Source organism: Triticum dicoccoides, chromosome 7B, assembly GCF_002162155.2.
Source record: "Triticum dicoccoides isolate Atlit2015 ecotype Zavitan chromosome 7B, WEW_v2.0, whole genome shotgun sequence".
In the NCBI taxonomy this organism is placed as follows: Eukaryota; Viridiplantae; Streptophyta; class Magnoliopsida; order Poales; family Poaceae; genus Triticum; species Triticum dicoccoides.
The window spans coordinates 306,009,838-306,019,258 of NC_041393.1; positions in this window are offsets into that span (position 1 = coordinate 306,009,838).

Sequence of the window (9,421 nt, forward strand, 5' to 3'; positions counted from 1 at the left end):
CACGCAAGCCTCTGAAATGGTCCAGCACACCTATCATCTTCGATATTGAGGACCACCCTGATCGCATAACTGCGGTCGGGTGCTTGCCGATGTTGGTCTCACCAACTATCCTCAACCTCAAGGTCACTAAGATGTTAGTTGACGGCGGGGCCGGCTTGAGCCTGATCTCCTCCGCGGTGCTCCAGAAACTCCAGATCTCTGATGGCGAGCTCGAAGAGACCGACACATTCCAGGGAATCAATCCGGGGAGGAGCAAGCCGAAGGGAAAGATAACGTTGCCGGTAACATTTGGCAGCGAGCTGAACTTCAGGACTGAGGGGGTTACTTTTGACGTTGCTGACTTTCCATTGCCTTACAATGGGATACTCGGCCGTCCAGCAACATGCTGAAGATGCCAGGCCCGATAAGTGTCATCTCTGTCCCTGGCGACAAGAAGGATGCTCTTATCTGCGCCAACAAGATCTACCGGGAAGCAGCAGCCGCAGCAGATCGCAAGTCACTTGCCGCTGAAGCTCCCGGGGCGAAGAAGAAGACCAAGTCCGCCAAGAGCTCTGATGCCCACTCCGGCAAGCGCACCTCTTCGGAGTGCTGCGCTACCGTCAAGGACGCACCATCGAGCTCCACCGGCAAGTGTAGGAAGGCAATGGCAGCTCCGCCAGAGACCAAGAAGGTGTCCGCCAAGGAGGACGGCACTGGTGGTACCTTCACCATCAGCGCCACTCTCGACCCCAAATAGGAAAGCGCACTCGTTGCTTTCCTGCGGGCGAACGTCGACGTGTTTGCATGGCAACCGTCCGACATCCCCGGTGTTCCCAGGAAAGTAATTGAGCACCACCTTGCCGTCTGTCCTCATGCGCGGCCCGTCAAGCAGAAAGTCAGGAAACAGGCAGTGGAGCGCCAAGAATTTATTGCAGAAGAAATCAAGAAGTTGGAAGCAGCAGGCCTTGTCAGAGGAGTGCTCCATCCTACGTGGTTAGCCAATCCTGTAGTCATGCACAAGGCAAAGGGGAAATGGAGGCTTTGTATCGACTTTACCGATATTAATAAAGCTTGTCCCAAAGACCCATTTCCTTTGCCGCGCATCGACCAGATTGTTGACTCCACGGCCGGATGTGATTTGCTTTCATTTCTTGATGCATACTCAGGATACCATCAGATCTTCATGGCAGAAGAGGATGAGGAGAAGACCGCATTCATCACCCCGTGTGGCACGTACTGTTTCGTACGGATGCCTTTCGGTTTGAAGAATGCTGGTTCAACATTTGCAAGGGTAGTCAACCACGCTTTTGAGCCACAAATGCACAGAAATGTGGAGGCATACATGGATGACATAGTGGTCAAAAGCAAGGACAAAGCAACTCTGATTCAAGATTTGGACGAAACATTTGCAAATCTGCGCAAGATCAACCTCAAGCTCAACCCCGAGAAGTGCGTGTTTGGAGTCCCTCCCGGCAAGCTTCTCGGGTTCTTCGTGTCTCAGCGGGGAATTGAAGCCAATCCTGACAAGTTCAAGGCCATTGAGCAGATCGAAGCACCAAAGCGCGTCAAGGATGTACGAAGGCTTACCGGGTGCGTGGCTGCTCTCAGCAGGTTTATCTCTAGATCTGCTGAGCGCGCCCTGCCATTTTTCAAAATATTGAAAAAGGCAGGTCCAATGAAATGGACTCCGGAGGCGGAGGCTGCGCTGCAGGACTTGAAGAAATACCTGCCCTCCACTCCAACACTTGCCGCACCTAAGCCACAAGAGAAGTTGCTGCTATATATAGCGGCAGCAATCAAGTGGTTAGTGCTGCGTTAATGGCAGAGAGGGAGGCAGATGACGAGCCAGCAACCACGACAGATGCATCCAGCGACAAATAGGGGGCTTCGCCGGCAAGCTCTGGTCCCGACAAGGATGGATCTGCGCAGGAGCATGAGAAGATGCAGAAGAGAATGGTGCAGCGCCCAGTTTACTTTGTCAGCTCCCTTCTGCAAGGGGCTAGGTCAAGGTACTCTGGTGTGCAGAAATTGCTTTTCGGCCTCCTCATGGCCTCGAGAAAGCTGCGCCATTATTTCCAAGCACATGAGATCACAGTCGTCACTCGTTTTCCGCTGAAGAGGATACTGCAAAATCCCGAAGCAATAGGCAGGATTGTAGAGTGGGCACTGGAACTATCAAGCTTCGGCCTCAAGTTTGAGAGCACTTCAACTATCCAAAGCAGAGCATTGGTAGAGTTCATAGCAGAGTGGACACCAACACAAGATGAAGAGATTCCAGAAACGAGCATCCCCGTCAAGGAGGCAAGCAAAGAATGGCTGATGTACTTCGATGGTGCCTTCTCGCTGCAAGGCGCCGGTGCGGGCGTGCTACTTGTCGCACCCACCAGAGAGCACCTCAAGTACGTAGTCCAAATGCACTTTCCCAAGGAGCAAGCAACCAACAATACTGCAGAATATGAAGGATTGCTTGCCGGTCTCAGGATCGCAGCAGACCTTGGGATCAAGAAGCTCATTGTCAGGGGTGACTCACAACTTGTCGTCCGCCAAGTGAACAAGAACTATCAGAGTCCGTTGATGGAAGCATATGTTGATGAAGTGAGAAAGCTAGAAGAGCACTTTGACGGCCTACAGATGGAGCATGTCCCGAGAGCTCAGAATGACATCGCTGATGGCCTGTCAAAGTGCGCCGCACTTAAGTTACCTGTGGAACCAGGGATCTTTGTGCTCAAGCTGACTCAACCGTCCGTAACGCCATCAACTGGACATAACAAGAAGAGGAAGTTGATTTCTGGTGACTATTTTCCGGCAGAGCTCCCTGAAGCCGCCGCCAAGAAGGTCCCCAAGATCTACACCAAGGATGCTGAGGAGCAGTCTGCTCCGGCAAGCCTTATGGTTTGTTCCGTCGTAGCAGACGCTCCCGACAAGCTTTGCTCCGGCAAGCTTGCCGGAGAACATCAAGCTCCGGCAGAGCCGCAGGTTCTCACCGTAGAAGCGGATGCTCCCGCAGCAGCAGATGTGCCTTTAGTCCTTGTTGTCGAGCCACAAGCTCCAGCATGGGCACAGCAGATTGTCCATTTCCTTCAGACAGGAGAACTTCCCGAAGAGCAAGAAGAAGCGGAAAAAGTAGCCCGGCAGTCAAGTATGTATCAGTTTGTCGACAGCACACTGTACAGAAGGAGACTCAACGGTGTGAAATTGAAGTGTATTCACCGGGAAGACGGACAAAAGCTGTTGGCAGAGATACATGGAGGCATATGTGGTCACCACATTGGCACAAGAGCACTTGCCGGCAAAGCGTTCCGGCAAGGTTTCTTTTGGCCGACAGCCCTCCAGGATGCAACTGCACAAGTAACCAAGTGTGAAGCATGCCAGTTCCATTCCAAGCAGATACACCAGCCAGCTCAAGCTCTCCAGACGATCCCTTTATCCTGGCCATTTTCGGTCTGGGGGCTCGACATCCTCGGCCCCTTCCCCCGAGCTGTCGGGGGCTTTGAGTACTTGTACGTTGCAATCGACAAGTTCACAAAGTGGCCGGAAGTGGAAGCAGTGAGGAAGGTGACAGCACAGTCAGCAGTCAAGTTCTTCAGGTCGATTGTTTGCCGTTTCGGGATCCCTAACAGGATCATCACCGACAACGACACGCAATTCACGAGCCGCACCTTCATGGAGTACGTCCAAGATCTTGGCGCCAAGGTCTGCTTCGCTTCTGTTGCTCATCCGAGAAGCAACGGTCAAGCAGAGAGGGCAAATGCTGAAGTGCTGCACGGGCTCAAAACCAGGACTTTCGACAGGCTGCGCAAGTGCGGAAGGAACTGGATCGAGGAGCTGCCAGTGGTTCTTTGGTCGATCAGGACGCCGCCAAATCGAGCCACTGGCCAGACACCTTTCGCTCTAGTCTATGGAGCAGAGGCAGTTCTCCCCACGGAACTCGTATACGGATCACGTCGAGTGCTCGCTTATGATGAGCTTGAGCAAGAGCAGCTGCGACAAGATGACGCGCTGCTCCTTGAGGAGGATCGTCTTCAGGCTGCTGTACGAGCTGCTCGATACCAGCAAGCTTTGCGCTGCTACCATAGCCGCAAAGTTAATGCCAGAAGCTTCGAGGAAGGCGACCTTGTTCTTCGGCGCGTTCAGTCCGCCAAGAATTCCAACAAGTCGACGCCGAAGTGGGAAGGCCCTTACCGGGTGAAACGAGTCACCAGGCCCGGCGCTGTCCGCCTTGAGACCGAAGATGGAATTCCGGTGAGCAACTCCTGGAACGTTGAGCATCTTCGTAAATTTTACCCGTAGGGCGCGGTTGCCGGAACCCGTTCCGGCAACCACCTTTTGTACAAGTCTTGCCGATGTTGCATGTAATCCTTTGTACGAAGCCGGGCGCAGATCCCGTGCACAAGTAAAGCTCATGTGCTCCGCACATCTTGTCAATTTCATGCATTATATAATTTCTTGCATGCGTTATCTGACACTTTGTGCAGCACATACCTCCGGTAAGCAATAACGAGCCGAAAGGCTCCATATCTTTATTTTCTCTTCTTTCTTTTTCTCAACAAAGGAAAGGAAGGTTCCCTTGCACACAAGTTTGCCGGGGGGAAAGGAGAAGATTATGATGTGGACCAGGCATCGTTCAAGCAAATTTCGCCTTGCCGGGAAGCGAACGACAGAAAAGCTAAGTTGCCAAAGTTTGGGCAGTTAGTTTTATTTTTTAAGTTATCTTCCTCGAACGACCGTGCTTTGTATGGAAAACCTGTGCGCGGAGGAACCAACTCGTAGCTAGTTGCGCCCTTACTTTGTTTCGAGTCCGCTCAACAACTTAAGTGTGCTACAACTAGTCGCGACAAGGTTTCTTGTCGGAAGCGGCACCGCCAGCAGGCTGCTGACGTCCCGCACTCAGCGCTCGCGGCTCGGGTGCCTGCGCCGACAAGTTCCCTAAAAGCATAGGGTAAAAACATACAAAGGAAGGAATCTAGTAAAGGAAATAAGTAGCAATCGATACCAGAAATAAAGTTATATTACAAGATAACTTGTCGTAGCTCTAACAGATTGATCTCGTAATATGACAAGCAGCGACAAGGAGAAAGAAAAAACGGGCGGCCTAATCTATGCGATCACCCTCAACCCTCTTGATCTCGCTCACCTTGTCCATAATGGGTGCGACAAGGGCCTTGAGCGCATCCAGATCGGCGTCCGGCGGCAAGGATTTGAGGACGTTGGTGAGGTTGAGGCCTGGGTTGCGGAAGGCCACCTTCACCAGCACCTTATGAAGAACTCCCGCGCAAATCCTGCGCGACTCGTTGGCCAGCTGCTTTGGGATCCTCTCCCGGAGTCGCTGGAGGGCCGTCGCCACGCCTTTGAAGAACAGGCTATGCTTGGCGCTAGGTTCGAGATGCTCGTCGGAGGGATACCCAAAGTCCTCCATCCCCAGCTGCGCCAGCTCCCCGTCGATGACTGCGGCGATATTCACCAGTCCCTCGGTCCAGTGCTCCATAGTCTCTCTCAACGAGTTCTGGGTAACGGCGATGCTCGCCAGCAGCGCCTCATCGGCCTTGATCTTCTTCGACAAGGTCACCTCTCGCTGCCTGGCGGCGTCCAGCGTCTGAGTCAGCATAGCCAGCTTCAACTCGAGATCCGCGTTGGAGTCCTTGGCGGCGCTGAGCTCCTTGCTCCTCTCAGCGAGAAGACCCTGCAGCTCACCATGGGCGGCAGCATCCTTCTCGCGCTCACGCTTGAGCGCGACAAGCTCCTCGCCGCTCTTCTTGATATTGGCCTCCAGCTGCGCCGCCTTTGCCTCCAGCTCTTTCTTGGCGGCCTCAGCAGCTGCGGCAGCGTCCTTTGCTTCCTTGAGCGCCCCGCCAATTGCTTGTTCGCGCTCGGCAAGCTCCTCTTCGTGGCTGTCAAAGTTGACCTTGCGCTGCGCCAACTCTCCCTCCTGCACAGATAGCCTCTCGGCAGTAAGCCGCTGCTGCTCTTCAACCTCGGCCTTCGCGAGGAGGAAGGCTTTCCTCTCCTCGGCGACTTGCTCCCGCTCCTCTGCCAAGCTCCGAAGAGTTTCCTGCCTAAGACCCCGGAGCTCCTCCGCACGCTTCTCGATGTCGACTCCCGCCCTCGCGATGAGTGCTTCTCAGGACGCCAGCTTGGTTTGTCGGGCGCGGTAGAGCGACAGCAGCTTCCGCAGCAGCCGCTCCTCCTCAGACTCGCCGCTGCTGCTTGGCGCATCGACCAGCGCCAGCACAGCGGAGGCGAGCACCTCCTCGTCAAAAGCTTCTCCTTCGACCGGTGCCCTGGAGCTTGACGCCCAGGGAAGCTTGATGAAGATACTGTCGCCGGCCTTCAAGTAGGCGCCGGGCTGGGGCTCTTCGGAGCCTGGCTCCGCGGCAGCGGCGGAGGGATCGGCGGTCGGTGCAGCGCATGGCGCTCCTGCGGCCTCAGGGCCATCAGTGCGATCGCCTGACCCCTCGCCAGCTTCTGCGGCGGCAGCCTTGGCGGCCTCTTCGCCGGCGGGCTCATCAGCACCGGCCTCTTCTTCAGTGGAGGCGGCGTCGTCGTTGTTGCCGGCGCGCCTTCCTCGCCGGCGTCCTCGGTTTCCATTGGCTCCGCAGCAGATGGATCTGAAGAACGAAAAAGAAAACGGAAGAAAAGTCAAGCAAAAATCCAAGAAAGGAAATTCAGAAGAAGAAGAACCCAAGGGAAGATTTCAGGCAAGAAGATTACCTGTACTAGGATCCGCGGTCGCGGTCTCAACCGCCGGAGGATCACTGGTACCGTCCCTTGCCGGGGAACTGTCCCTTGCCAGAGAGCGCTCCCTTGCCGGGGACTCCTCCCTTGGCGGCGTAGTCGAAGCAGATGGCACTTCGGGAGCGGCTTCCGTGCCCTCCTAGTGAGGTTGTTCTACTCCTACACAATCCAACAGTCAAGATATCAGCAAAGAAAAGAGCAATCATGAGCGCCTGTCAGCGAGAAGTAAACCATGTACTTACGCTGGGGGCTGCTTTGGGGAGTAGCTGCCGGGTCCGTCAAGGTGGTCTCAGACATACCACCTGCTGACACGGTGGGGTCATCTTCGATGACAATCACCAAGGCCTTGGCTCTCTTCGCCGCTCTCTGGGCCAGCGTCCTGAAAAGGAATGGGTTCAGATCGAAGCAAGTCAAATACAAGACAAGATAGGAATAATTGAAGAACAACGAGGACAGCAAGGGGATCTTACTCTTCTTCTTCGTCGTAGGAGCTGAGCGCGGAAAGATCGAAGTCCGGCTCGCCTCCGGTGCGGCGAGTAGGCTCCCTCGCCCGCTTGGCAGGGGCGGTGGCGGTGGACTGGAGGATCCCGCTCCAGTTGCCGCAGCAGCATGAGGCGCTCCCGCGGCAACATTGCTTGCCGCGGTAGAGCGTGTCGCACGGCTTGGCGGCTGTTGGCTCGTTTGCCGCCCCGCTACGTCCCCGGCCCTGCGGAGACGCCTTCTTGGCGGGGCCGGGGGCTCCGCCTGCGGCAAGCTATCTGAAGGCTCGGGCTCTTCCTCGCCGGGCTCGCTCGGCTCAGCTTCAGGGCCGGCAAGATCTTCCTCGCCGGCAAACTCCTCGCGCTCGGCAAGGCTTGCCGCCTCTGCTGCCTCCGCCTCCTCCACGGTGAACCCGAACTCGCCCGCGGCAGCTGCTGCCGCAGCCTCTTCCGTCCTAGTGGCGATGCGCTGCAGCTCCGCGTCGGTAGTGTCGCGGGTGAGGCTCTTCTGTTCATCGGCGCGGACCGGCACTTCTACCAAGTCGTCGAAGAATGCCCGCACGACGTCACCCGCAGGTTCTTGCCAAGTTGGGGCGATTCCGTGCGAATCGCACAACGACATCATTGCGCGGATGCGGTCAAGTGAAGAATTGTTGCACAGCGGAACGACATTCCGCGGCAACATAAAAGGGTGCTGAGGGTCGCGCTTGAACAGCTCTAGAAGCATCGCGTCCAATTCCAAGACCGTGAAATTGAAATTGAGGCCCGGGCGCAGCCTCATGATATCCGCCGAGTTCTTGAACTCCCAGGCGGGTCTCCTCCTCTCCTGCAGGGGGGCGATGCGGCGGCGAAGGAAGTCTGCGCCAACTGCGCCTACAGTAAGCCCGGCAAGCCTAAGGCGAAGGATCCGGGTGACGGCAATCTTCAACCTGTCGTACTCCGGGGCCACATTGCTCCAATCATTGCCGCGCACTACTGGGGTTTGGCGCAGGGCGGTGAAAGGCTGCGGGTTCTCCTCAACGATCCAGCACCATTCTGCCCTCCACTCTTCCCATTTGCTGCAGAGCTCGCCCTCCAGATACGCTTCCTTCTTGCCAGTTCTCGAGATCCAGGCGATTCCTCCGGCAAGGGGCTCTCCTCTCTCGACCCTAGGCATGAAGAAGTGGCGGAAGAGGGCTACATTTGGGTGGACTCCGACAAAGTTTTCGCACAAATGTGCGAAAACTGCCATGGTCAGAACAGCGTTGGGGGTGAAGTCAAGAAGGCGGAACCCGTAGGTGTTCATAATGTCGCAGAAGAAATCAGAAAAAAGGCGGGCAGAGCCCGCAGTAGAAGAACATCGCGAAGAAGGGGTACCCGCTTGGAGCCAGTTCCGAAGCTGCGGCCGGGAGCACCCTCGTGCGTGGATGCGCTCGCGTCTCCGTCGACCAGAAGAGGTAGTAGTACTCCCTCAGCTCCTGCACACCAAGCTGAGGGGGGAAGAGGGCCCGCTCCTTCTGCAGCGCCGCGAGCCGCTGCGCCTCGGCCGACTTCACGCCCTTCCCCTTGTCGGCTTTTGGAGCCATGGCGGAGGTGGTGGGGGAGATCGGCGGCGTTGGTGATGCTGGTGGCAATGGGGGGCGGAGCGCTGCTCTCTTTCTGCTTCGAGAAGAAGGGGGAGCGGCGGAGATTTCTGGAGTTGGAGCAACAAACGGCGAGATGGGCGAACTGCCCCTGTTTCCCCTGCTTATAAAGAGGGAGGCGGCGGACGTTTCGCCCTTCCGAATAAAGAAGCCACCCACGATCTCTTCCACGACGCCGCATTCGACGCGTGCCGTTAGGGAGGGCGCGGTGGATACGGAGTCAGATACGGCGTAACCCGGGCCGCGTGTGCCCGTGCCCTGTTTTGGGCCTGGCCCAACAGCGCTCGGCACCGTGTATGGCCCAGGCCCGGGGGCTCCTATCGGTGTACTAGAATAAGGGTACCCTAGTATCCCGAACTTGTGCACGGGCAGTTGCAGCGCCCCGCGGCAAGGCTTGCCGGGCGACCGCCAAGGTCCTCCGTGGTTCCTTTGGAGCCATTCAAGAACAAAGTATTCAAGCCTAGGAGACGAGGCGCCGGCAAGAGGAGCTTGCTGGGAAGGCCAACCAAGGCATCCTAAGGAACTTGCCGCGACGCGCCACGCGTCCCGGCAAGGCAACAAGGCCCCGGCAAGAGGAGCTTGCCGGGAAGACCGACCAGGGCATCTCGA